The sequence below is a fragment of the Trichomycterus rosablanca genome, chromosome 1 (genome assembly GCF_030014385.1).
Source record: "Trichomycterus rosablanca isolate fTriRos1 chromosome 1, fTriRos1.hap1, whole genome shotgun sequence".
Taxonomy (NCBI): domain Eukaryota; kingdom Metazoa; phylum Chordata; class Actinopteri; order Siluriformes; family Trichomycteridae; genus Trichomycterus; species Trichomycterus rosablanca.
In genome coordinates, this window is record NC_085988.1 from 73,678,212 (window position 1) to 73,704,589 (window position 26,378).

The window sequence follows — 26,378 nt, forward strand, 5'->3', positions numbered from 1 at the left end:
GCAAGTAACTTCGGACACCTCTCCAGGGTCCTCACAGCTGAGTGATGTTTCTCTAGTGTTTTCGCAAGTGACTTCGGACGCCTCTCCAGGGTCCTCACAACTGAGTGATGTTTCTCTAGTGTTTTCGCAGCTGACTTTGGACGCCTCTCCAGGGTCCTCGCAGCTGACTGACGTTTCTCCAGTATTTTCGCAGCTGACTTTGGACACCACTCCAGAGTCCTCACAGCTGAATCAAGGAGATTCTCAAGGATTTGTGCAGCTGATTAATGACGTTTCTCCAGTGTTTTTGCAGCTGACTCCGGACGCCTCTTCTCAAGGGTCCACGCAGCTGACTCCGGACGCCTCTTCGCCAGGCTCCACGCAGCTGATTCCGGACGCCTCTTCTCAAGAGTCCACACAGCTGACTCCGGACGCCTCTTCTCAAGGGTCCTCTCAGCTGACTCCCGAAGCCTTACCGCAGCTGACTCCCGAAGCCTCTTCGCCAGGCTCACCGCAGCTGACTCCCGAAGCCTCTTCGCCAGGCTCACCGCAGCTGACTCCCGAAGCCTCTTCGCCAGGCTCACCGCAGCTGACTCCCGAAGCCTCTTCGCCAGGCTCACCGCAGCTGACTCCCGAAGCCTCTTCGCCAGGCTCACCGCAGCTGACTCCCGAAGCCTCTTCGCCAGGCTCACCGCAGCTGACTCCCGAAGCCTCTTCGCCAGGCTCACCGCAGCTGACTCCCGAAGCCTCTTCGCCAGGCTCACCGCAGCTGACTCCCGAAGCCTCTTCGCCAGGCTCACCGCAGTTGATTTCTGTTCCTGAGTTGGTGCCCCCTGATGGCACTCCTGTTCCTGAGTTGGTGTCCTCCGACGGCACTTCTGTTCCTGAGTTGGTGTCCTCCGACGGCACTTCTGTTCCCGAGTTGGTGTCCTCCGACGGCACTTCTGTTCCCGAGTTGGTGTCCTCCGACGGCACTTCTGTTCCCGAGTTGGTGTCCTCCGACGGCACTTCTGTTCCCGAGTTGGTGTCCTCCGACGGCACTTCTGTTCCCGAGTTGGTGTCCTCCGACGGCACTTCTGTTCCCGAGTTGGTGTCCTCCGATGGCGCTCCTGTTCCTGAGTTGGCGCCCCCTGATGGCGCTCCTGTTCCAGAGTTGGAGTCCTTTGATGGTGCTTCTGTTCCCGAGTTGGTGTCCTCCGACGGCACTTCTGTTCCCGAGTTGGTGTCCTCCGACGGCACTTCTGTTCCCGAGTTGGTGTCCTCCGACGGCACTTCTGTTCCCGAGTTGGTGTCCTCCGACGGCACTTCTGTTCCCGAGTTGGTGTCCTCCGACGGCACTTCTGTTCCCGAGTTGGTGTCCTCCGACGGCACTTCTGTTCCCGAGTTGGTGTCCTCCGACGGCACTTCTGTTCCCGAGTTGGTGTCCTCCGATGGCGCTCCTGTTCCTGAGTTGGCGCCCCCTGATGGCGCTCCTGTTCCAGAGTTGGAGTCCTTTGATGGTGCTTCTGTTCCCGAGTTGGTGTCCTCCGACGGCACTTCTGTTCCCGAGTTGGTGTCCTCCGACGGCACTTCTGTTCCCGAGTTGGTGTCCTCCGACGGCACTTCTGTTCCCGAGTTGGTGTCCTCCGACGGCACTTCTGTTCCCGAGTTGGTGTCCTCCGACGGCACTTCTGTTCCCGAGTTGGTGTCCTCCGACGGCACTTCTGTTCCCGAGTTGGTGTCCTCCGATGGCGCTCCTGTTCCTGAGTTGGCGCCCCCTGATGGCGCTCCTGTTCCAGAGTTGGAGTCCTTTGATGGTGCTTCTGTTCCCGAGTTGGCGCCCTCCGATGGCGCTCTTGTTCCCGAGTCGGTGCCCCCTGATGGCACTCCTGTCTCCAAAGGCGCTCCTGTCAAGTCAGCACCCCCTGAGGGTGCTCCTGGTTCTTTATCAGCACCCACCGACGGCGCATCTGAACTTTTGTCATGCCTGCCTGAGGACATTTTTAATGACTTCAAATTTACCCCGCAGGGCCCAGGACCTCCTTGTTTTTGTTTTTTTTAGGCACTCCAGGTGTAGTGCCTTTGGGAGGGGCATCTGTCACACTGCTAGCCTTGGTGTGCTTATATGTGCCACGCCCCTCTTCTCCGTGAGCACACTCACTCCTGCCAGGCCTCACTCCTGATTGGTCCCCCTGAGCAATCAGCCCCAGCTGTTCCTAATCAGGGACCAGTTTAAAAAGGAGAGCTGAGGAACAGGCTGGCAGGGGTTATTTTGGTTTATGGTGGTTATTTTCCTGTGTTCCTAGCCTGTGTTTAGCCAGTGTTCCTAGCCTGTGTTTAGCCAGTGTTCCTAGCCTGTGTTTAGCCAGTGTTCCTAGCCTGCGTTTAGCCAGTGTTCCTAGCCTGCGTTTAGCCAGTGTTCCTAGCCTGTGTTTAGCCAATGTCCCTAGCTTATGTTTAGTTTGTGTTCCTAGCCTGTGTTTGGCTAAACGCAGGCTAGGAACACTGGCTAAACACAGGCTAGGAACACTGGCTAAACACAGGCTAGGAACACAAACTAAACATAAGCTAGGAACACTGGCTAAACGCAGGCTAGGAACACTGGCTAGTGTTCCTAGCTTATGTTTAGTTTGTGTTCCTAGCCTGTGTTTAGCCAGTGTTCCTAGCCTGTGTTTAGCCAGTGTTCCTAGCCTGTGTTTAGCCAGTGTTCCTAGCCTGCGTTTAGCCAGTGTTCCTAGCTTATGTTTAGTTTGTGTTCCTAGCCTGTGTCTAGCCAGTGTTCCTAGCCTGTGTTTAGCCAGTGTTCCTAGCCTGTGTTTAGCCAGTGTTCCTAGCCTGTGTTTAGCCAATGTTCCTAGCTTATGTTTAGCCTATGTTCCTAACCTATGTTTAGTCTGTATCCCTAGTTTATATTCCCAGTCCGTGTTCCCAGTCTGTGTTCCCAGTCCGTGTACCTAGTTCATGTTCCATACTCTTGTCATTCCCTTGTTTAGTTCATTAATAAATATCTTGCCCTACATCTCTGCGTGTGTGTCCGCCCCCTTTGTCTTGTCTTTGTTTAGTCCTTAGCCCCACCGTGACAGTTGTCTGCTACAATTTACATGTATAATATGTGTAATATATTACAACCCCAAATCAGAAGACGTTGGGACAGTATGGAAAATGCACATAAAATAATATGCAGTGTTCCTTACATTTACTTTGACTTTTATTTGATTGCAGACAGTTTGAACCCGAGATATTTCATGTTTTGTCTGCTTGACTTCATTTCATTTCTTAATTCCAGCATCCAGACCTGCAACACATTCCAAAAAAAGTTGGGACAGGGGCAATTTAGGGCTAGTAAAGAGGTGAAAAAACTAAATAATGATGTGATTCCAAACAGGTGATGTCAACAGGTGATTGTTATCATGGTTTGGTACAAAAGCATCATCCAGGAAAGGCTGAGTCTTTGATGAGCAAAGATGATCAGAGGATCTCCAGTTTGTCAACAAATACGTGGGAAAATTATTGAAATGTTTAAAAACAATGTACCTCAAAGAAAGATGGGAAGGGATTTGCATATTTCTCCCTCTACAGTGCATAATATCATTAAACCATTCAAGGTATTTAGTGGAATTTCAGTGCATAAAGGCCAAGGGCGCAAGCTTAAGCTGAATGCTCGTGATCTTTAGCCCCTCAGATGGCACTGCATCAAGAACCGCCACTCAACAATAGCTGATATAACCACATGGTCAAGGAATTACTTTGGCAAACTTTTGTCAAGCACTACAATCCAGAGTTACATGCACAAATGTCACTTAAAACTTTACTGTGGAAAAAAGAAGCTTGTTAACCATGTCCAGAAGCGGCGTCGACTTCACTGGGCTTGGAGGCATCTAGGATGAACCATCACACAGTGGAAACGTGTATTGTGGTCAGATGAATCAGCATTTCAAGGAAAGGACCATCCAAACTGTTATCAGCAACAAGTCCAAAAGCCAGGGTCTGTCATGGTATGGGGTCGTGTCAATGCTCTTGGCAAAGGTCATTTACATTTCTGTGATGGCAGCATTAATGCAGAAAAGTACATTGAGATCTTAGAGCAACACATGCTGCCTTCAAGACGTCATCCTTTCCAGGGACGTCCATGTATTTTTCAACAAGACAATGCAAAACCAAATGCTGCACACATTACAGATGCATGGCTGCAGAAGAAGAGAGTACTGGTGCTGAACTGGCCTGCCTGCAGTCCTGACCTGTCCCCAATAGAGAATGTGTGGAGAATTTTGAAACGAAAATTGCGACAGCGAAGACCCCGTAATGTTGCACATCTTAAGACGTGTTTGCAGGAAGAATGGGACAAGATAAAAGCTGAAACACTAAATCACTTGGTATCCTTGGTGCCAAAACGTCTTTATAATGTGGTGAAAAAGAAACAGCAACATTACAAAGTGTTAAATGCATATGCATATATGTAGTATACATATATGTTATTTCCCTTTGTATTGCACTTATTGTTGGTGGTCATCATTATGTAGGGATATTATAAAGTCCAATAAATGGTAATTGGTTATAAGGACTGGTTGTTGTAGACCCGGATGGCTACTGGAATATGGGTGCATTATAGTTGACGCAGTGATAAATTTCGCTAGCACACTACTGCTGGGATCCATGGTTTGAGTGTTATCTGCCAGTTGGGTGTCTACATACAGATATAACTGTCCATGTATGTGTGGGACTTAGAGGCTCCATGATGGATTGGTGTCCTGTCTAGGGTATTTTACTGTATTGTGACCAGTTATTCCTGATAAAAACTGGACCCACTATGACCCTGACCAGGATGAAGTGGATGGTTAAAAATGAAAATGACCCAAAAATAATATAAATTAGGTTTATCATTAAATAACTCTTGGTTTTACCATAATCTGTAGATCTGTCTGTTAGTTTTGACTACCTCAAGGGCTTTTTCTAGGGTTTCCAGATTTCAGCTGTTTACCAGACATGAATGGAAGTGTTCTATTGGTCTACCTGCATTTTATTACCTAACATTAAAGCAAAATTGTAGTCTTTCATTATAATTTTGGAATTTAATACATAACTGGTATAGCAAATCCTAAAAAGAAAGCAGTGGAGGATTTAACAGAGCACTTCTCTACACTATCTAGTCATATTTATATACATCTATCTATAGCTGCAGCCTGTGAAAGGTTATTTTATGCTATACATGTTCAATTCTTGGCAGGGTGTATTGTACAGCTTCTGTATTTTTTTTCTTTTTTTACCGAGCTGTTTTGGCTTCTGCTTCACAGTGACACTTGCAGTTGACAGCTTTGCTTTGTCAAAAAACACTATTAAATGGATTTTACTTATTATTCATTTGCACATAGAATAATAATACAAAAAAAACCCATCTATTTGCATTAAATTAAAAGACTCTAAACTTTTATATGAATTGTTTGGAAGATATTTAACCATTTACTGATTATTAATTTTTTAAATATAAATAAACTGCCATACAGCAAGTAACCTGGTACTATATAAAAACCACCTGAATCAAATTGCTTCCAGTTACACAATAACTCATTTGTGTTCCTGTACAGTGTTAGAATTTTTGTTAATAATTAAGGTGTCAGGGCACCCAGGTAGCGCAGCGGGATATTCCGCAAGCACACCAGCGCCGAGATTCTGAACTCCTTGGTTCGAAACTCGATGTTGCCACCAGTCTGCTGGGTGCCATTTAGCGGACATAATGGGAAGTGCCTGCAGCAGACATGTTTTTGCTAGGGCGGGATGCCCGGACTGTGTGGGTGGGGTCTTTAAAACGCTGTGTAAGGTCCCTAATTGGCAGATAGAGAGGAGCCTGTACAGAGTGCATAGGTGAAAAGGGTTCTGCCCATCTTGATTGCAATCAGGGATCCCCCTGCAGCGGGGATTGCTAAATTGGCAGAAAATGGGAGAAAATGCAGCAATAAAATAGAAAAAAAAAATTAAGGGGTCAAATTACATTTTTACCACTTCAGATTCTAGATAAAAAAAAAATGCACTAGATTTGAAATATACACTACAAGGCCAATGTATTTTTATGAACCCTTTATTTATTTATTTTTATCCTGGTCAGGGTCAATCTGTGTCATCTGACAGTCCTAAAAAAGCTTTTTATTTTGACTCACTACAATACCTGCATTTGTCTATGGAACCTGCATGGCTGTTCACATGGATAGGATAATTGTTGATATGTAGCATGCACTGTTTGTTTACATTTGTTATTAATTTTATATATGGCTAAAAAATTTCCTTAAACCCTTTGCCAAAACAGTGTTATAAGAATGTTATTAACTTGTTAAAAGCAGTTGTCATGGTTGCTATTATAGTAATATGATCACAGCTTATTTTTCATGCTAATGATCACTTATGATGTATGTATGTCAGTGTCATGTCGGCGAGATCCTGTTAATTAATGCTAGTCTGGCATTGTGTAATGCAGTGTGTGTGTGTGTGTGTGTGTGCGGATGGAGCGTGAACAGAGACGGTCGGCTCCTCCTCTGCTGCCCAAAGATGGCAGTGTGTGCCTGCAGGGGAGTGAGAAGAACAGGTCATGAAAACAGGACGTTTATCCTCCATTAGAGAGCTGTTCCTGACAAAGTGCAGCTAGAGCAACTACAGAATACTAATAACACCGGCGCGCTCGCACACACCAACACGCACACACTTTCTCCATAACACACAATTGCGTTCATTTCACTGAGGTGAAAACAAGCATCTCGCGACAACAGCCAATAAACACTGTGCCGCTTTTTATCACTCTCTTTCTTTTACGGTCTTATTTTCTGCAACGCTAGGAGGTCGCCATCACATAAACACTCCCGCGCTGCACTCGGAGATGTTCACCCATTCATGCCTGTCATTCCATCAGCCCTTCATTCCATATTCAATTCCATCACAGGGCCAATTTCTGCTTTGCATTCGAGCATTGGTGAGATAAGACTTGCTTCATTTTGCATGAGGATCTGTCAGTGTGCCCACTCCAGTGCTGATCATCATTTCTGACAACTTTACCTTTTTCCCCATAATGCTTTGACCTCCTCTCAGTTTACATCAGCTTCATATTGCTACTTACTGTCAAGCAAGCTGCATATACTGTAAATTTTCTGTCACTTATGGAGGGAAGCTGTAATAGAAATTTTTTTTTACATGATCTGTATTGACAAGAGGTCACCAAGGGTTTATCTGAAATACACCTGCTTTTTCCTGGCTTCCAGTCCAGTGGAAATCTAATCAGGTATTTCCATTTCAAATGGGATGTTGGGATGTAGCAGGAGAGCCTTAATTCCCAGACATAATCTGTATTCGCTTTGTAAAATCCAATAAGTCAAACCACATGTGACTTATGCTTGAAAGTGTGGTTGATAGTGAATGCAGGTTCCTCATCATGTCCCTAAAGAGAGTAGGTCTACCCAGTGGGTCCACCCATCTTTACTTATAATCACTGAGCATTGTTTTGTACACCTAGTTTGTCATTTCCTCTCTACCCTGTTTATCGATACAAAAACACCATTATGTGACCACCACTGACTAAGTGCTGGACCATATTCAGGGCAGCAGTAAACGAAGTGACATGGCAGTCAGAATTCCACTAGTACAAATATATTAGTTAGATAGGAAAGCTGTTGTTTAAATGAATACTATTAAAACTATTACTAATTATTTTACTCATAAATGTTCTAACCCACAGACATATTTTTTTTCTCGGCTGCTCCCATATATAGGGGTCACCATAGTAGATCTGGACTGCATATTAGACTTGGCACAGTTTTTTTTACCCCGGATGCCCTTCCTGACACTATCCTCCTATTTCTATCTGGCCTTGGGACCTGCAATAAGAGCACACTTAAGTGTGTCTCCCAATGGCTAAAGTGCTTCTGCCACCCCTTTTCAGACATTAGCCAATCATGTCAATGCAGACTGCCTGATAACACCAATGAGATTTGAACCGTTGAACCTCAGTTCTAAGCAGTAGTTGGCTAGCGTATTTTGCCTCTGTAATCCAGGTTTGAAAAACTAAATGTTCACAGTGTCTTAAATTCACATTGTATCCCTTTTTCAACTCGAAATTGAGTCTGCATTATTAAAAATCTGATATATTTTCTATCACACCTGAATGTCTTGTTTTCATTTTCAACATCTCCAAAAATGTTTTTTGTTTTTTTGTTCATTATTTGTGTTTAGCTGTTGGAAAATGTTGATATTCAGTTCTAATTAAAGGCAATGTGCACACTATCCACAGACAAAAATGCACAAAATGCACAGATGGTAGCCATTACACTAATTGAATAAGCATGAATTAAAAGGATGGCAGTTGGTAGCACTGTTGCCTCACAGCAAGAAGGGCCTGGGTTCGATTCCATGGCTGGCCAGGTGTGGAGTTTGCATTTTCTCCCTGTGTCCAAGTGGGTTTCATCCAGGCAGGCGACCTGTCAAGGGTGTTTCTTGCCTTTTGCACAAAGGAGTCAGACCCTCCACAACGCTGGTCAGGATAAAGCGGTGGTAAAATAGACAAAAAATGAATGAATAAATAAATGAATGAATTAGAAAATAAGGTTGTTGTCACACCTGATCTAAATATTTAATTTTCATATTAATTCAAATAATTATTTCAGGGTTTGTTTAGTCATCATTGCAGGTGCATAAAATATACAAATAATTTATTTCAAAACAAGAGGTACGTCTCTTTATAATTTTTATTTAATTAATATATTGCCTATTTGCATATTTAATTAGGACGTCTTTGTTCCACTTACCAATGATTAACTGCTTCAGAGCAGCACTTCAGTTAAAACTCCACAGATCACAGGATCTTAAGCCCTATTTCTACTCGACAGAATGCAAAAAGCTCTGATGTAGATGCAGCAGACATGAGGTGAAGGTCTTATTCTATGTGACAGAGCAAACTATACAGCACAAAAGCTACTATTGTAAATTTTGAAGAGAGGTTGATTGCAGACACTGAAATAGGGCATGTACAGTACTGTACATAACTCACCGGGGTTACAAGAATATTAAACTCATCTCTGTGATGTTTTATAACTGGTCACACAGACGATCTTTTCCTCTGCTTTTTACAAGTACCAATATTCCGCTTCTTCAAGCAGCAGTGGGCACATTTTATGCTTGAAAAAGTTTAACATGGTCTAATATACCAAAGAATATTACATCTCTCTAACACACTGCTGCACATGCTGTCTTCTAACTACAGAACAATCCATGAATCTAAATATACACTATATGGCCAAATGTATTTGGACACCGACTTTAAAAACAAATGGAACCTCTGAGAGATCTTTTCAGATATAACTTTCTACTTTCCACAAATCAAAAAAGATAGGGACAGTATGGAAAATGCAAATAAAACAAGCTTTCATTTTTATTGCGGACAGATTGAACCCAAGACATTTTATGTTTTGTCTGGTCAACTTCATTTCATTTGTTAATATATGAGGGTTGTTCAAAAAGTTTCCACACTTTTTTAAAACTATTTATTAAGAATTTCAAAAACAAATTACATCGCTTTTCTATACAGTCACCTTCTGATGCATTGTTCCCAGCGTCGTACCAACTTTTTAATGCCATCAGCAAATAATGTTTTTGGTTGAGCACGTAGCCACTGATGCACAACTGCTTTCACATTATCATCACATGAAAAGCTTTTTCCCTTTAAAGCTTCTTTAAGTGGTTCAAAAAGGTGGAAATCAGATGGCATCAGTTCAGACTATAAACTCTCTCTCAGTCTCTCAGACGCAACCAATTGATAAACCTCCCACCCTCAATGTTTCCAACCAAAATATAAAAGTGCAGAAACTTTTTGAAGATCCCTCGTACATCCATGCCTGCATTTTAGGTCTGCAACGTTTTACAAATCGTAATGTTGCCATTCCTTCTTAGTTAAAAGACATTTTGGCACTAAGAATACAAAGCTATGAAGTGTTTCATGTATTATATTGACCCATTCTACCTGTCTTCAGGTGTGCAACAGTATGTGGTTGTTGTTGCACTCTTTTTTTTTTTTTTTTTTTTTTTTTTTATAAATTCAGTTTTGTCAGTGACAATTTAACCATTTTTGGTACATGGAGGGAGATGTTAGCTGGAATGCTAGCGGGTTGTGGCTAGGACTGCCACTAACGACTATTTTTGTATTGATTAATCTATGGACTATTTTATCGATTAGTAGATTAATCTAAATGATTAATTTTCCTCAAAAAAATTTAATTCAGAATCTCATTTTAGCTTCTTTTATTTTAACAACAGACTGTATGGCATAATAATATGGCACTAAAAGTAAATGTAAATATGCAGGGTTAATGTCCATATTATCAAATTCTCAAGTGCTCCATATGAAACAAAGTGCAACGTGTGTTTACGGTATTCCGTACACAAAGCAAAGTGCTTAAACTTATAGCAGAAATAAAATAGTTAGAGGTGGGCACGTCTCACTAAGTCCAACGTACAGTAACGACAGAATGAGCCCAGATTCTACCCTACACATTCACTCAAAACTTACTTTACATTCGAAGCAATGTAAACAATGTGGTGTTTCACATGAAAAGCTTTTTGTGCTTTGAGCATTGCGGCAACCGCAAAAATCGTGAGTCCAACGCAACAAAGTGTGTGATGGTCTAACTGAACTCGCTAAGAAATACGATATTCCAAAATCTCCACGATTAAGAATCTTAATAAAACAATATAGAAGTAACAGTTTTGCCGCATCTCATGTGCCCTAACTGAACTCGCTAAGGAATACGGGTTCCAAGATCTCCGTGATGAAGAAGCTTAATGAAACAATATAGGTGTAAAAGTTTTGCAGCGTCTCATGTGCCCTAACTGAACTCGCTAAGGAATACGGTATTCCAAGATCTCCGCAATTAAGAAGCTTAATGAAACAATACAGACGTGCAACATCGTGCTAGTGCTGCTATGGTATACCATCAAAGCTTTGTACAGTGTACAAACCACCTTTTTGCTGCAGACGTCATTTTTTAAGACTGCGCTTAATGCCGCCAACCAGTGACTCGACCAAATACGACTTGGGTCATGCACGCAGCAAGTAGTGCTGAGGGAATTATATGAATGGTTATATGAATGGAAACATTGTAGAAATTAAAAAGGATCATTTATAAACATAGTTTTAAAAACGATGCATCGACTTAAAATATTGATAACGACTCTAAGGTCAACCAATCGCAGCAGCCCTAGTTGTGGCGCCTCATCCTATTGGTTTGAATGGCCTGAGGCTAACTGTGTTAGCTTAGTAAGTAAAACTGTGGTGACATAATCACCATAATCACTGTTATGTAATCACAAGTAGTGTGTCTAAATAATCTGCCTTATGAGTCTGATGTCTATTAGAATCCTCGCTACTTAAGCAGCTGCCTAGGTAGTAGGCAGCAGGGTAGTTCAATCGGTTTTCAGACAGACCCATGAAGTTAACAATTAAGACAGGTGTCGACATATAGTGTCTGAATGGCTTGAAGCCATGTCTTTGTCAGTAAAATAACTGTATTTAAACAGAATTATAGTATGAAAAGGGCTTAAGTCATGCAGAAAACCTATTCCTAGTCAGCAGTCTGATTCTTACTGCTGGCTTCCCACAGCTTTTCTGGCTGACCTGTGCATGTTTGCACACCAATGAGACACCTGCCGATGTACACCGAGGTCTTGTTCGCCTCTCTATTGCGGTATTTGCTTGGATGTTTACATATTCGACTGGCTTATTGCTTTTCTCGCTTTTCTTCCTCATACCAGCTGTTTTTATTGTTTTTGCAATGAGGAGCATTATTTTTTTCCTTGTACATTTTTAAGGATGCAGTATATAAGCACATGCATAAAACATTTTTCGCATTAAGCGATGCTTTACTGCCAGTGTCAAATGAGTTTGAAAACAATGAGAGGAAGAAAGTAGTTTTGTGTCTTTAAAGGATTTATTTCAAATATGCAAATCTGTTGAAATTTGCTGGCGGGAGGCAGAGAGAGTCTCTCGTTTTGAAGGAATGCTTTAATGGTAGCTTTATGAGGCTTTTTTTTAGTCTGGGCTTTGTTCATTTCTTTTATTTACCTTGTAGCTTTCACCATCAGGCTTCTCTGGTGCAGAACAAAAGCCAAACAAACCTGGCCTTTACTGAGGAACGAGAATAGAGGTGATTTGCTGCTTGTCTCTGGACTGCAGAAGTGTATGCTGCTTAGAGGTTTGTATGTTCATCGCTTGAATTCCCCCCAGTCTGAGGTCTTCTCTTGGCTACAAATAACCATTCAAAAACGGGCAAGTTCTAAAGAAACATGTCTTCCAAGCGTGTCTTTCTCAGTTTTTAATTTTGGGTTCTATTGGATCTAGTCTTTGTTGAAGTGCTCTGCAAATATACACTCACCAACCACGTTATTTAGGTAAACCTATCTGTAATGTACATACATATACATTAGTTATTTTACAACCTACAACCTCCAAACAAATGAACAATGTGGGTAAACAACTACAATTTGTGGATATATTAACTGTAGTCCATGTGTTGCTTTGTACACTTTGTCACCCCTGTTCTCCTTTTATAAATCCATATGAATGCATACATTACATAACTAGTGAATACATGTGTTTCAGCTTGAATTATTAAATATAATATAGATAAAATCATTTACTGTCTGTTTTACCACTGTTTTATCCTAATTAGAGACATATTGGGTCTAATTTACTGGGCGAAAGGTCACCAGTCCATCACAGGGCACACACATTTACACTCAGGGCAATTATACAACCCCTGGCAAAAATTATGGAATCACCACTCTTGGAAGATGTTCTTTCAAATGTTTAATTTTGTAGAAAAAAAATTAATCACAGACATGCCACAAAACTATCATTTCTCAAACTGTCAACCCTCTGGCATTAAGAAACAATAAAAAAAGAAACAAATATAATAGTTGTGGTCAGTCACAATTGCTTTTTTTTAGATCAAGTAGAGGAAAAAAATATGGAATCACTCAAATCTGAGGAAAAAATTATGGAATCATTAGAAAACACTGCACCATTATTACTTTGTTGCACCACCTCTGGCTTTTATAATGGTTTAAACTCTCTGAGGCATGGAGTTAACTAATGACAAACAGTATTCTTCATCAATCTGCCTTCAACTGTCTCTTGCTGTTGCCAGATCAGCTTTGCAGGTTGGAACCTTGTCATTGACCATTTTCTTCAATTTCCACCAGAGATTTTCAAATGGATTGAGATCCGGACTATTTGCAGGCCATGCCATTGACATTATATGTTTTCTTGAAGGAAAGTTTTCACGTCCTTTGCCTTATGGCAAGATGCATTATCATCTTGAAAAATGAAGTCATCATCACCAAACATCCTTTCAACTGATGGAATAAGAAAAGCGTCCAAAATTTCAATGTGGACTTTGGCATTTATTGAAGACCATCTCCCCTGTGCCTTTACCCGACATGCAGGCCCATATCATCAACAACTGTGGAAATTAACATGTTTTCTTTAGGCAGTGATCTTCATAGATTTCATTGGACAGACACCAAACAAAAGTTCCAGCATCATCACCTTGCCCAATGCAGATTCGCAATTCATCACTGAAGATCACTTTTATCCAGTCACCCACAGTCCACGATTGCTTTTCTTTAGCCTACTTTAACCTTGTTCTTTTCTTTTTAGGTGTTAATGATGGCTTTTGTTTGGCTTTTCTGTATGTAAATCCCATTTCTTTTAGGTGATTTCTTACAGTTCAGTCACAGACATTGACTCCACTTTCCGGCCACTTGTTTCTCATTTGTTTTGTTGTGCATTTTCTGTTTTCAAGACATATTGCTTTAAGTTTTCTATCTTGATGCTTTGATGTCTTACTTGGTCTACCAGTGCTTCCCTTTTACAACCTTCCCATTTTGTTTGTACTTGGTCCAGATTTTAAACACAGCTTACTGGGAACAACCAACATCTTTTGCGACATTCCACAATGATTTATCTTAATAATAATAATAATAAATAATAATAATAAACTTGGCCCATTCCTGCAGGTTTTTGTTTACATTTACTTTTGTAGCATGTAGCAGATGCTTTTATCCAACGTGACTTATATGTGTGATTGACAGTGGTGATTGATAGTGTTTTAAACACCTGTGGAACACCTGAATTCTATGATTTGGATGGGTGAGTAAATACTTTTGGCAATATAGTGTATTTTAGTCTGGAAACGCGGAAAAGCAAAACAGCTACTTGCAATGTGTGCAAAGCTAACATGTCAAGGGGTGGAAGTAAGGTTTCATCCTATAACATGACTAATTTAATCAAGCACCTGCAGAAGTTTCACATTAAAGAGTACCAGGAGTTCATGCTAGCGGGACAAAAGATAATGTTTTTTTTCCCTTGCTCTTTTAATATGATGTTCTGTGTGGTTTCAGCCTCATAATGAAACCCTTAACACAATAACTATCATAATAATATTAAAGTATCGGTATCAGTATCGATATCGGCAGTTGTGTAGTTGTGTCAGAATTGGATCGGAACTGAAAAACTGTGGATCGGCCCATCACTAATAAAAATAGGCAAGTCAAGTCAACTTTATTTATATAGCACTTTTTACAATAGACATTGTCTCAAAGCAACTTTACAGAATCCAGGACCAACAGATACAAAAACAAAAAACCCTGTTGAGCAAGCCGAGGGCGACAGTGGAAAGGAAAAACTCCCTTAAAATGACAGGAAGAAACCTTGAGAGGAACCAGACTCAGCAGGGACCCATCTTTCTTGGGTGGCCTGGAGAATAATTTGAATAAATAGGATTTACACAAATCATACACACACAAATTTAAATGAACTAAAAGTTATAACTACCAAAAAATAATTGGAGTTATTATTCAGTCCAGTCTGTGATAAAGTCTGTAGTGAGTTCTTGACATTCCTGGTGCAAACACGCCAGGCTCCCGTCACATCTGGCAGGAGCAGCATTGTTGGCACGGGTCTCGACTTCATTCCTTAACCTCGGGTGGGCTTGTGAGCACCTACTGAAATGGCTTATTTGAGGTTATCAAGAAAAAATGATGTTTCACCAAGTACTGAGATTGGGGTTTAAACAACAGTGTACATACATTTAGATAGTTTATGTACACTTAAATTATCAAAACTGATTGTTTGTATCAATAAATATTCTTAACCACATTTCAAGGTGAGGGGTTTAACATTTCCAATTGCAGTTGTATTCTAGTGGATTTTTGCCTGCTCCGTTTTCAAGTGCAAGGGTCTTAGAACTTTAACTCTGTTTACTCCAATAGCAACGATCCTGCCTATAAACACAACGGTCAACAGGCAAAGTGATTAATATTACATGTGCTCTAATGGTTCAAAACCAGTCCTTTTATCACAGCAGTTGGTAAGCGCTTGATGAATATATTCAACAACTGTTTTCACATCAAATTTTAACTGAGTCTTTAAAGACTGACAAATGTAGTCATAAATTTAGTTGCACCATAATTAATACATAGTCAAAAAGTTATCATGCATCATCTGTCTTGATACAAGCCAACACTTAGCTCAGCGTGGACAAAATTAGCGTATGAATATCCAATGCTCGGTCAAATGCCTGAGCTTTTTCATCTATTTCTTTGCTGAGTTAGGGATCAATTATTTATGCCACTGCTGCTAAAATATGAATGTGCAAACAGGCCATATACCTGGTTTATTCTACCCCAATCACCTTTATTGAAAAGTCAATTTTGAGACATAAAAAACTTGAACTTGACTTATAATAGCATTAAAATTGGTGCAGTCTGTAGTTAGCATTGTAAAGTAGATCTAATTTAAAAGTTAGCAAAGGCACAGTGTGGTGAAAAATAGTATTAATCCCCCCACTAAATCTTTCTTTTTTTGAATGTTTGTAAGGTAATAGTTTCAAAGCTTTAAAATCCCTTGGCGGTCCGGCCTATTTTTGTGCATTTTCTGCCTGAAGGATATACCTAGTTTTTAAGGCTTTTCATTCAGAAAGTTTATAAGATAAGACAAAGTTTGTAGTTTGTTATATAAAACCCCTTAAAGTATCAGAAAAAAAACAGCTAAATGCCATGATGATATTTTACCATGCTCAAATGATAAAAACTAGGGCTGGCATCCGATATTGGTCCAAATCACTGGATCGGATATCGGAAAAAAAAAAGTGTAATCCGATCCGATAATGTAAATAACACTTAATGTAAATAAGGCCATTGTTTGTGTGTATAGCAAATAACACACAAAGATACATTCCAACAGAGTGCCGTTTATTGCCACTCACTCGGCAACTGCCGTAACAAGGTGCATCTTGATGACATCATTAACATGTGCCACTGATCTACAACTCAAACGCAACAGCCATTCAGAAATTAAAACACACTGATCTACTTACAATTTTATCTTAAAAAATCAACTACTACTGCCACATCTAAAAACACTGTTTAAACACAATATAAATCACTTTATAAATGATAAATCGCTCACCTGAGATAAAGAAAATCTATCTTGTCCCGACTTGGGGATATCTCACATCCTCAACGATTAATCCATTAGCGTTATGAAATAAAACAAACTACACCGTTTCCCATTTAGCCACAGACGTCCTCTTCAAAATCCAGCAGGGTTTAATAATCTACAAACATGACGGAACTTTAACAGAAAATCTCAACTCTGCGTCAATTCTAATTGGTCCATCACATTTGATTGACATCCACATCTTTTATTAATTCCTTTAAAATATTTGTTTCACACGTTGTTAGATAGCTAGTTTAACCATGGTGCATTGAGACATGTATTATTAATGCTTAGTTGTTTGAGAGGAGAAATGACGGTATTGGATTGGTATCGGTATCGGCAGATACTCAATTTGCAGTATCGGTATTGGACATAAAAAAATGTATCCCTAATAAAAACCCAAAAAAATGAAGCCGTTTTTTTATAAATAGGGGCACACGGACAGCCAAGGGGTTTTAAACTAAAGTTATTATAAGACAGGGACAATCTGTTTACTTACATAAAGAAAGATATCCAAATCTTAATATCGTAATAACTGTTTGTGTCAGGGGGCACAGTAGAACACAGGGTTTGATTCTCCAACTGGGCAGCCAGTCCTTTCTGAGTGGAGTTTACTTGTTTTTCCTGTTTCAGGGTGCTACGGTTTCCTCCGACAAGTCCAAAGACATGCAGTCAGGCCAATTGGAGCTACTACAAATTACCCAAAATGTGTGTGTGTCCTCTGTAATGGACTGGTGAGCTGTCCATGGCGTAAAACAGACAATTAAGAAATTTGTACTACTTTTAGCATCAACAGCTGCAAACAAACCAGTCTAATTGAGCCAATTACCAATTACTGTAACGATTACCTTTATCCAGGAACAGGAAGCGTAAAATGGCCCATTGTGGTTCCAAACAGACTACATCTCCCAAGAGCTGCAGTGCTAAACAGCGTTAACACTCAAAAAGTGAGCAATGGAGATACGCACAGGTACGACTACATTCCCAAATGTGTATGACTCAGCACCTGGCAAATCTTTGGCAACCCCTCCTCAGATAACCCCAGTTACAGGTGCTGAGTCATACACATTTGGGAAGGTAGTTGTACCTGTGCGTATGTCCATTTCTCACTTTTCGAAGAGATCTCTTCTTAATTCATGCTTTCATAAGCGTTGCTCCGATTCTTATACCGAATTAACTCACAAATGGATTCAGTTCAGAGAATCGACTCATCTCCAAGTTGGGTTATATTCCTCCTTTTGTCTTCTTAGCTTCAGGAACTTCAGGAGAGAAGCAATGGAACTTCAACTTTGTGTCATTCGACTGGTGGACTGTGTAGCTAAACGGCTGGCGACGGTCATGGCCCCTTCTAGACTCCCTCTCTTCTATTAGCCATGGCTTTCTCTCCAGATGAATAAGAGTATGCTTTGCTATATGCTTAGCTCTTTTGGAAAGTAACCCACTACCCAAAAAAGGGCCCTATTCTCGCCATATAGTCTATTCTCTATTCCCAGTCATGGGGCGCTATCCCCTTTTCTTTCAACCCTTGGTCAGAAGCACCCACTCACACGCTTTCCCCCTCTGATATTGATGTTACAGTTACATTTGGTTGATTAAGAAGGTTATTACTTTTTGACACAGAACCAGTTGTTTTTTTTACTAAAATCAAATTGCATGCATATGTAAAAAAACGTTTTGTGTTTACTTTGGTTGTTTTTGTCCTCCAGTCATTCAGTAATAGCTAAAACCAGAACTGTGTGACATGGAGAACCTTACAGGGCATGGATGTTTTTATGTTCGGCTACACACAGCCATTATGGAGAATTTTATAAGCAAGCGGGGTGACAAGATTACCAGCAGAGCTGGTAATATGGGTGCCTTGCAGCGAAAGAGGCCCTGGAGAAGCTTTCAGATGAGCCAGTGTTGTTTTTAAATTGCTAACAGTAGGTAAATTGCATGTTGTGATCTGATAAGACAGCAGCAGTAAGCTCTGCTTAGGTTCTTAAACATGACCATAATATTAATAATATTGTCCTATTGATAATACTCGACAGATATTTTAAGGGTGTCCCAACCTGGATTTAATGCTCAGAAGCATGTAAATATCCATGACTTTAAATTAAATTAGGTTGCAAGATACATCTTTTGGATGCACTGGAATGCATTATCAGTGATGTTTCTGGAGTCACAGGGGGTTTCGGGCTGTTTCCCGAAATCTACTCTCAGTATTCAGTCAGAAGCTGTGGACAGTCGGCTGGCTCTTGTCTGTGGTTGGGACGGGGGCTTCTCCAGCCTTGATGAAAGATATGGTCTTTTTCCTAGGGTGGTATTTACTGGCCTGAATGACTCTCCCAGAACAAAATAGCTCGTTATATGTTTCTCACTGTTTCTATCAGTGTGGTTGAAGTTATCAATATCATATCAATATTAGTTAAACATTTGTCAAGTCTTTTAGCAGTGTTATGCACAAAAAACTACAGTACTTGCCATATTTACTGCTTTTCACAAAAATACATCCAGCTGCTTTGAGTACCTAGGGGTCCACCCCAATGACAGTCAACACCAAAGCACTATTCTAAACAGACTTTTCTTTATAAAGAATGTGTGATATAGTCTGCTCAATTTTTTACCTTATCACTCAACTGTAGCCAGTGTCTTCTTCAATGCAATCATCCTTTAAGGGAGCAGTGTAAATGCTGGCCACCTCTATCACAGGCCTGATATTGCACTGTTGGACAGTGTCTGAAAAGCGCATGTTAGCAAAATTACTTCATTTACATTTTACATTTACAACCCCAAATCAGAAAAATGCAAATAAAATAAAAATGCAGCATTTCTTACATTTACTTTGACTTTTATTTGATTGCAGACAGGATGAACCCAAAATATTTCATGTTTTGTCTGCTCAGCTTCATTTATTTTGTTAATATACCTCCATTCCTGCATTTCAGACCGGCAACACATTCCAAAAAATGTGTTGGGACGTGGGCAATTTAAGGCTAGTAATGAGGTGAAAAGAGCTAAATAATGATGTGATTCCAAACATGTGATGTCAACAGGTGATTGTAATCATGGTTTGGTACAAAAGCAGCATCCAGGAAAGGTTGAGGCTTTGATGAGCAAAGATGGCCAGAGGATCTCCAGTTTGTCAACAAATGTGTGAGAAAATTATTGATATGTTTAAAAACAATGTACCTCAAAGAAAGATTGGATGGGATCTGCATATTTCTCCCTCTACAGTGCATAATATCATTAAACCATTCAAGGAATCGGGAGGATTTTCAGTGCGTAAAGGCTAAGGGTGCAAGCTTAACCCGTGATCCTCAATCCCTCAGGCGGCACTGCATCAAGAACCACCGCTCAACAATAACTGATATAACCACATGGTGAGGAATTACTTTGGCAAACCTTTGTCAAGCACTACAATCCAGAGTTACATGCACAAATGCCACTTAAAACTTTACTGTGCAAAAAAGAATCCTTATGTTAACCATGTCCAGAAGCAGCATCGGCAAAAGCTAGGGTCTGTCATGGTATGGGGCTGTCAGTGCCCTTGGCAAAGATAATTTACACTTCTGTGATGGCAGCATTAATGCAGAAAAGTACATTGAGATCTTAGAGCAACATATGCTGCCTTCAAGATGTAATTTTTTTCCAGAGACGTCCATGCATTTTTCAACAAGACAATGCAAAACCACATGCTGCACATTTGATTACTAGTCCAGTACCTTAACCACTAGGCTACAACTGCCCAGCTTCATGACACTATATGCAGAAGAACCTTCATTCAAGACTCATTTCATGAAGAAGCTGTAAGAAGGGATATTGGAGGTCTTTTCTGCTGGCTACTGTCCAGTTCCATAATGGCTCTAGTCAAATTTTCACCATGTCCTTTGCAGTAGGGAAAGTGTAAAAGAAAATCAATATTAATTTATATGACTCAAAGAAAAAAAATATTATTATGTTTGGCTCATAGGACTTTTATTTATGGTCATTGGTGTTAGGTGATGTTTTGGTCAAGGCATCTTCCTATTCTTAAAGGCTTCTATATCATCTCATACAATCATTTTAATCTGATCTTTATTACAGGCACAAAGCAGCTTCATCATAAAAAGCTCTGCATTAAGTCGTGTCTGTTTAATTTCAGATGAATTCATTTGTGCTTTAATTGCTGGATTCACACCAGTGAGGAGGAAAGTCACAGGTGAAGGTAAATATGCTATTAATGCACCGTTATTGCTTGTGTTGCTGAATCTTTTATTCATGAGATGGGGGTTCCGCCCTGCTTGAGAAATAATCGGACCAGAGCTTGTCTCATCCCGAGCACCCCGTCTGCTTTAGGTGTCACTGTGCCCTGTGTTGTAAAGAACACACCATAATTAGTAAAAAGATATGTCAGAAAAGGGATTTTTTTGTCTTTAAAGATTCTAACACAGGTGTGGGGAGATTTTAATACCTGACATGACTAAATTATGGTCTGTGCTAATTATCTTACTGGAGCTTTGGCATTTAAGGATGATAAAACAGTCTCTTATTTCAGTACTAAGAAATCTAGCACTGGACTCTAGCATTGATGCAGTTGGAGCTTGATCATGCCTGGCTGTGTCTTTAACTATAAATCAAAAGTGTAATGTGTAAAATATAATGTGTCTAAATACACATACACTATATTGCCAAAAGCATTCGCTCGTCTGCCTTCACACGCATATGAACTTGAGTGACGTCCCATTCTTAATCCATAGGGTTTAATACAATGTCGGCCCACCCTTTGCAGCTATAACAGCCTCAACTCTTCTGGGAAGGCTTTCCACAAGGTTAAGGAGTGTGTTTATGGGACTTTTTGACCATTCTTCCAGAAGTGCATTTGTGAGGTCAGACACTGATGTTGGACGAGAAGGCCTGGCTCGCAGTCTCCGCTCTAATTCATCCCAAAGGTGTTCTATCGTGACTCAAGTTCTTCCACACCAAACTCGCTCATATCCATATCTTTATGGACCTTGCTTTTGGACCTTGTCATGTTGGAACAGGAAGGGGCCATCCCCAAACTGTTCCCACAAAGATGGGAGCATGAAATTGTCCAAAATCTCTTGGTATGCTGAAGCATTAAGAGTTCCTTTCACTGGAACTAAGGGCCCAACTCCTGAAAAACAACCCCACACCGTAACCCCCCCTCCACCAAACTATACACTTGTCACAATGCAGTCAGACAAGTACCGTTCTCCTGGCAACTGCCAAACCCAGACTCATCCATTGGATCGTGATTCAAGTCCAGTGGCGGCGTGCCTTACACCACTGCATCTGACGCGTTGCATTGCGCTTGGATGTAAGGCTTGGATGCAGCTGCTTGGCCATGGAAACCCATTCCATGAAGCTCTACGCTCTGTTCTTAAACTAATCTGAAGGCCACATGATGTTTGGAGGTCTGTAGCGATTGACTCTGTAGAAAGTTGGCGACCTCTGCGCACAATGCGCCTCAGCATCCGCTGACCCCACTCTGTAATTTTTTTTGTGGCCTACCACTTTGTGGCTGAGTTGCTGTCGATCCCAATCGCTTCCACTGACATTTATAATACCACTGACAGTTGACTGTGGAATATTCAGTAGCGAGGAAATTTCACGACTGGACTTGTTGCACAGGTGGCATCACGGTACCATGCTGAAATTTACTGAGCTCCTGAGAGCGACCCATTCTTTCACTAATGTTTGTAGAAGCAGTCTGCATGCCTAGTTGCTTGGTTTTATACATCTGTGGCCATGGAAGTGATTGGAACACCTGAATTCAATGATTTGGATGGGTGAGTGAATGCTTTTGGCAATATAGTGTAGTTTATTTTACCTAGAAGGGTTTTCTTACATATGAGACTTTGATGAGCATGCAGCGTTGGCAGTCAAGTTACTGTTTTGACACAATGAGGATGTAATAAAAGCATGTGTCCATAGCAACTAGAAAAAAAAAAGAAGCATCATTTTTTCTTTCGAGAAATCTAACATGAGTTTTACTTAACATAAAATTACTAAGACAGAGAATTTTCCAGATGATGCTCTGTGGAAGTATATTATTCTGCACCTAGCAGACAATAATCAGCTGTCACATTTTGACTGAAAAGCTGGTTTGAATGCTCACTCAGAATTAAATGTCCTCTGAATCCAAATACACTGATCAGCCATAACATTAAAACCACCTCCTTGTTTCTACACTCACTGTCCATTTTATGAGCTCCACTTACCCTATACTGTAGAAGCACTTTGTAGTTCTACAATTACTGACTGTAGTCCATCTATTTCTCTACATACTTTTTTAGCCTGCTTTCACCCTGTTCTTCATTGGTCAGGACCCCCACAGGACCACCATAGAGCAGGTATTACTTGGGTGGTGGATCATTCTCAGCACTGCAGTGCACATGTTGGTGGTGTGTTAGTGTGTGTTGTGCTGGTATGAGTGAATCAGACACAGCAGCGCTGCTGAAGTTTTTAAATTCCGGTCCACTCTATTAGACACTCTTACCTAGTTGGTCCACCTCGTAGATGTGAAGTCAGAGATGATCGCTGATCTATTGCTGCTGTTTGAGTTGGTCAGCTTCTAGACCTTCATCAGTGGTCACAGGACGCTGCCCATGGGGTGCTGTCGGCTGGATATATTTTTGGTTGTTGGACTATTCTCAGTTCAGCAGTAACAGTGAGGTGTTTAAAAACTCCATTGCAACGGCATTGCTGTGTCTGATCCACTCATACCAGCACAACACACACTAACACACCACCACCATGTCAGTGTCACTGCAGTGCTGAGAATCATCCACCACCCAAATAATACCTCTATGGTGGTCCTGTGGGGGTTCTGCCCATTGAAGAACAGCATGAAAGGGGGCTAACAAAGCATGCAGAGAAAAAGATGGACTACAGTCAGTAATTGTAGAACTACAAAGTGCTTGTATATGGGAAGTGGAGCTGATAAAATGGACAGTGAGTGTAGAAACGAGGAGGTGGTTTTAATGTTATGGCTGATCGGTGTATATGCTCATATTTGAAAAGACCATAGATCCACTTCACGCAATGGGACACAACCGGTCATTTGACAGATATAGAAGGTAACAAAGATATGCTAAACAGATAAAAGATGAAACATAGACATCAGACACCATTAAACATCAGGCACAACCAGCTATGGATCACTCCTGCTGAGGAGGTGCCAGTCTTCATCTGTCTCTAGATGACAAGACAGGCATCCACACACCAAGGACACATATGAAGATTGATCAGTTCACGCGTAGGTTACACATATCTGGTGGTTACTCATACATCTTTTTGACATTCTCATTTTCTTTCTCTTTTTTTTTTCTCCTACATATGAAGGCATATTCAGAGCGGGCCATATTAGAGCTGACTTATGGATGGTGTCTTCAACATTGACTTAATAGGAGTTAAATGGCAAAACTAGGCCATTGCAGTTGATACTCACACTGCACACTTATCGCTAGACCTTTTATGATTTTTAAATAGTCTGTCACAACATGGCAAGTAGTGTAAAGACCTCAGAAAAAGGGGTCTCAAGTCATATATTGATTAAAAGTTCAAGTGGGATTGGTAATAGATATCCATAAATCTTTAAATTGTATATCCAGCCAATAAGCTTGGATGTAAAGGATACCAAGTGTTAACTACATACACCGATCAGCTAAAACATTTAAACCACCTTCTTGTTTCTACACTCACTGTCCATTTTATCAGCTCCACTTACCACATAGGAACACTTTGTAGTTCTACACTTACTGACTGTAGTCCATCTGTTTCTCTGCATGCTTTGTTAGCCCCCTTTCATGCTGTTCTTCAATGGCCCCCACAGGACCACCACAGAGCAGGTATTATTTGGGTGGTGGACCATTCTCAGCACTGCAGTGACACTGACATGGTGGTGGTGTGTTAGTGTGTGTTGTGCTGGTATGAGTGGATCAGACACAGCAGCTCTGATGGAGTTTTTAAACACCACACTGTCACTGCTGGACTGAGAATAGTCCACCAACCAAAAATATCCAGCCCTGTGGGCAGCGTCCTGTGACCACTAATGAAGGTCTAGAAGATGACCAACTCAAACAGCAGCAATAGATGAGCGATCGTCTCTGACTTTACTGCTACAGGGTGGACAAACCAGTTAGGAGTCAGTGGCGGCTGCTGGTCTTTCATTGTCGACTTACATCATAAAATTTGTTAATTTATTTATACATAAATTCTGCCCTCCGTTCCTTTTCAAGAAAATGGCCTGAAATGGGTTGCAGTTTGTCTTTCGACTTCACTCGCAAAATCCGCGATAGGACTGAAGGTGTAGATCTCAAAATAGCTGTCAATCAAAATGGGATTCAGCCTTTCGACTGATCCTCCAATCATCTTGCAGAACCTCAGCGTCCAGACCCGCCCACAGCTCCATTCACCCCCAGAGACGCTCAGTGTCCGGGGGCGGGACAAAATCGTGGCATTTATCCAATGACCGGCGAGTTTCAAAGCAATGAAAAAAACCATCCCATGCAGCCCCATTGAAGTGAATAGATGCTCAGCTTCTGTGGGCAAATGCATTGATGCTGCGAGAATGTATGAGAAGTTCGAGTCAGTCGATTTGTGATAAGTAGCTGATTCTGAACGAACTCGTCTTCGAGATGAACGTGTTCTAAAGCATTTGTAGTCAATGAAATGTTAACACAACTGTACATATTTGACCATTTAATTTTTGACATTTTAGGGGAAGCTGAGCTTGCAGTCTTAGAGAAATCGCCACTGTTAGGAGTGTCTAATAGAGTGCAGAGTGAGTGGACACAGCTGTGTCTGATCCACTCATACCAGCACAACACACACTAACACACCACTACCATGTCAGTGTCACTGCAGTGCTGAGAATGATCCACCACCTAAATAAAACCTACTCTGTGTTGGTCCTGTGGAGGTCCAGACTATTTAAGAACAGAGTGAAAGCAGGCAAAAAAAGCAAGCAAAGAAACATGCTACTCAAATTCCTGTCCAGTCATTGTCATTTCAGGGCTGGACTACTGCAAATCCTTCCTGGCATGTGCTCCCATGTCTACTGTCAAACTCCTACACCTGATTCAAAATGCAGCTCAATGGTGGCCTTTGTCTTGCCACTCTGTTGTAAATTATGCACAGTGCTGAATTATGGAGTGCTTCAGAGATAGTTGTCTGTCCAACAGGTTCTCTTATCCTTGCACAGGATTTCAGAATTCAGATTTCAGAAATTGACCATTGGGTTCTTTCTTACCACACAGACCAATACCATTCTTGCCCAGATGCCTAATTTGGCTGGAAGCTCAACTAAAAGTAAGGCAACATTGGATCTGGAAACATACAAAGCCTTAAATATTTGTTATATCTTTACACTAATCAATTCCTTCCAACTATTTGATCACAAAAAAATTACTGAAACAGTTCCTTGACATGTAAATTACGGGCCCCTATAGATCCAGCCTTTTTGGCTGCTCAGGTGGCGCAGTGGTAAAAACACATGCTGGAACCAGAGCTGGGATCTCGAATACATCGTATCGAGTCTCAGCTCTGCCTGCCGGCTGGGCTGAGCAGCCACACGAACAACGATTGGCCTGTTGTTCAGATAGGGGTGGGATATTAAAGCCGGATTGGGACTCTCTCATAACTAATGCAATTACGACCTCTGCTGGCTGATTGATGTAAAATTTGAAGTAAAATGGACAGATAAATGTGAGATTCTGCTGGTTTGTTTGGTATAAATATTGTCAATATGAATACAAATACAGCCTTATGTAACGGTATGTGGGCTAGACGGACAGGAGGGGCGGACACAAACGCGGAGATGTGTGACAGAAACTATATTTAATAATAATAAAGACAAGACAGGGTTAAACTGACAGAAACGGGCAGGCTAAACAAAGACTAAACAGAC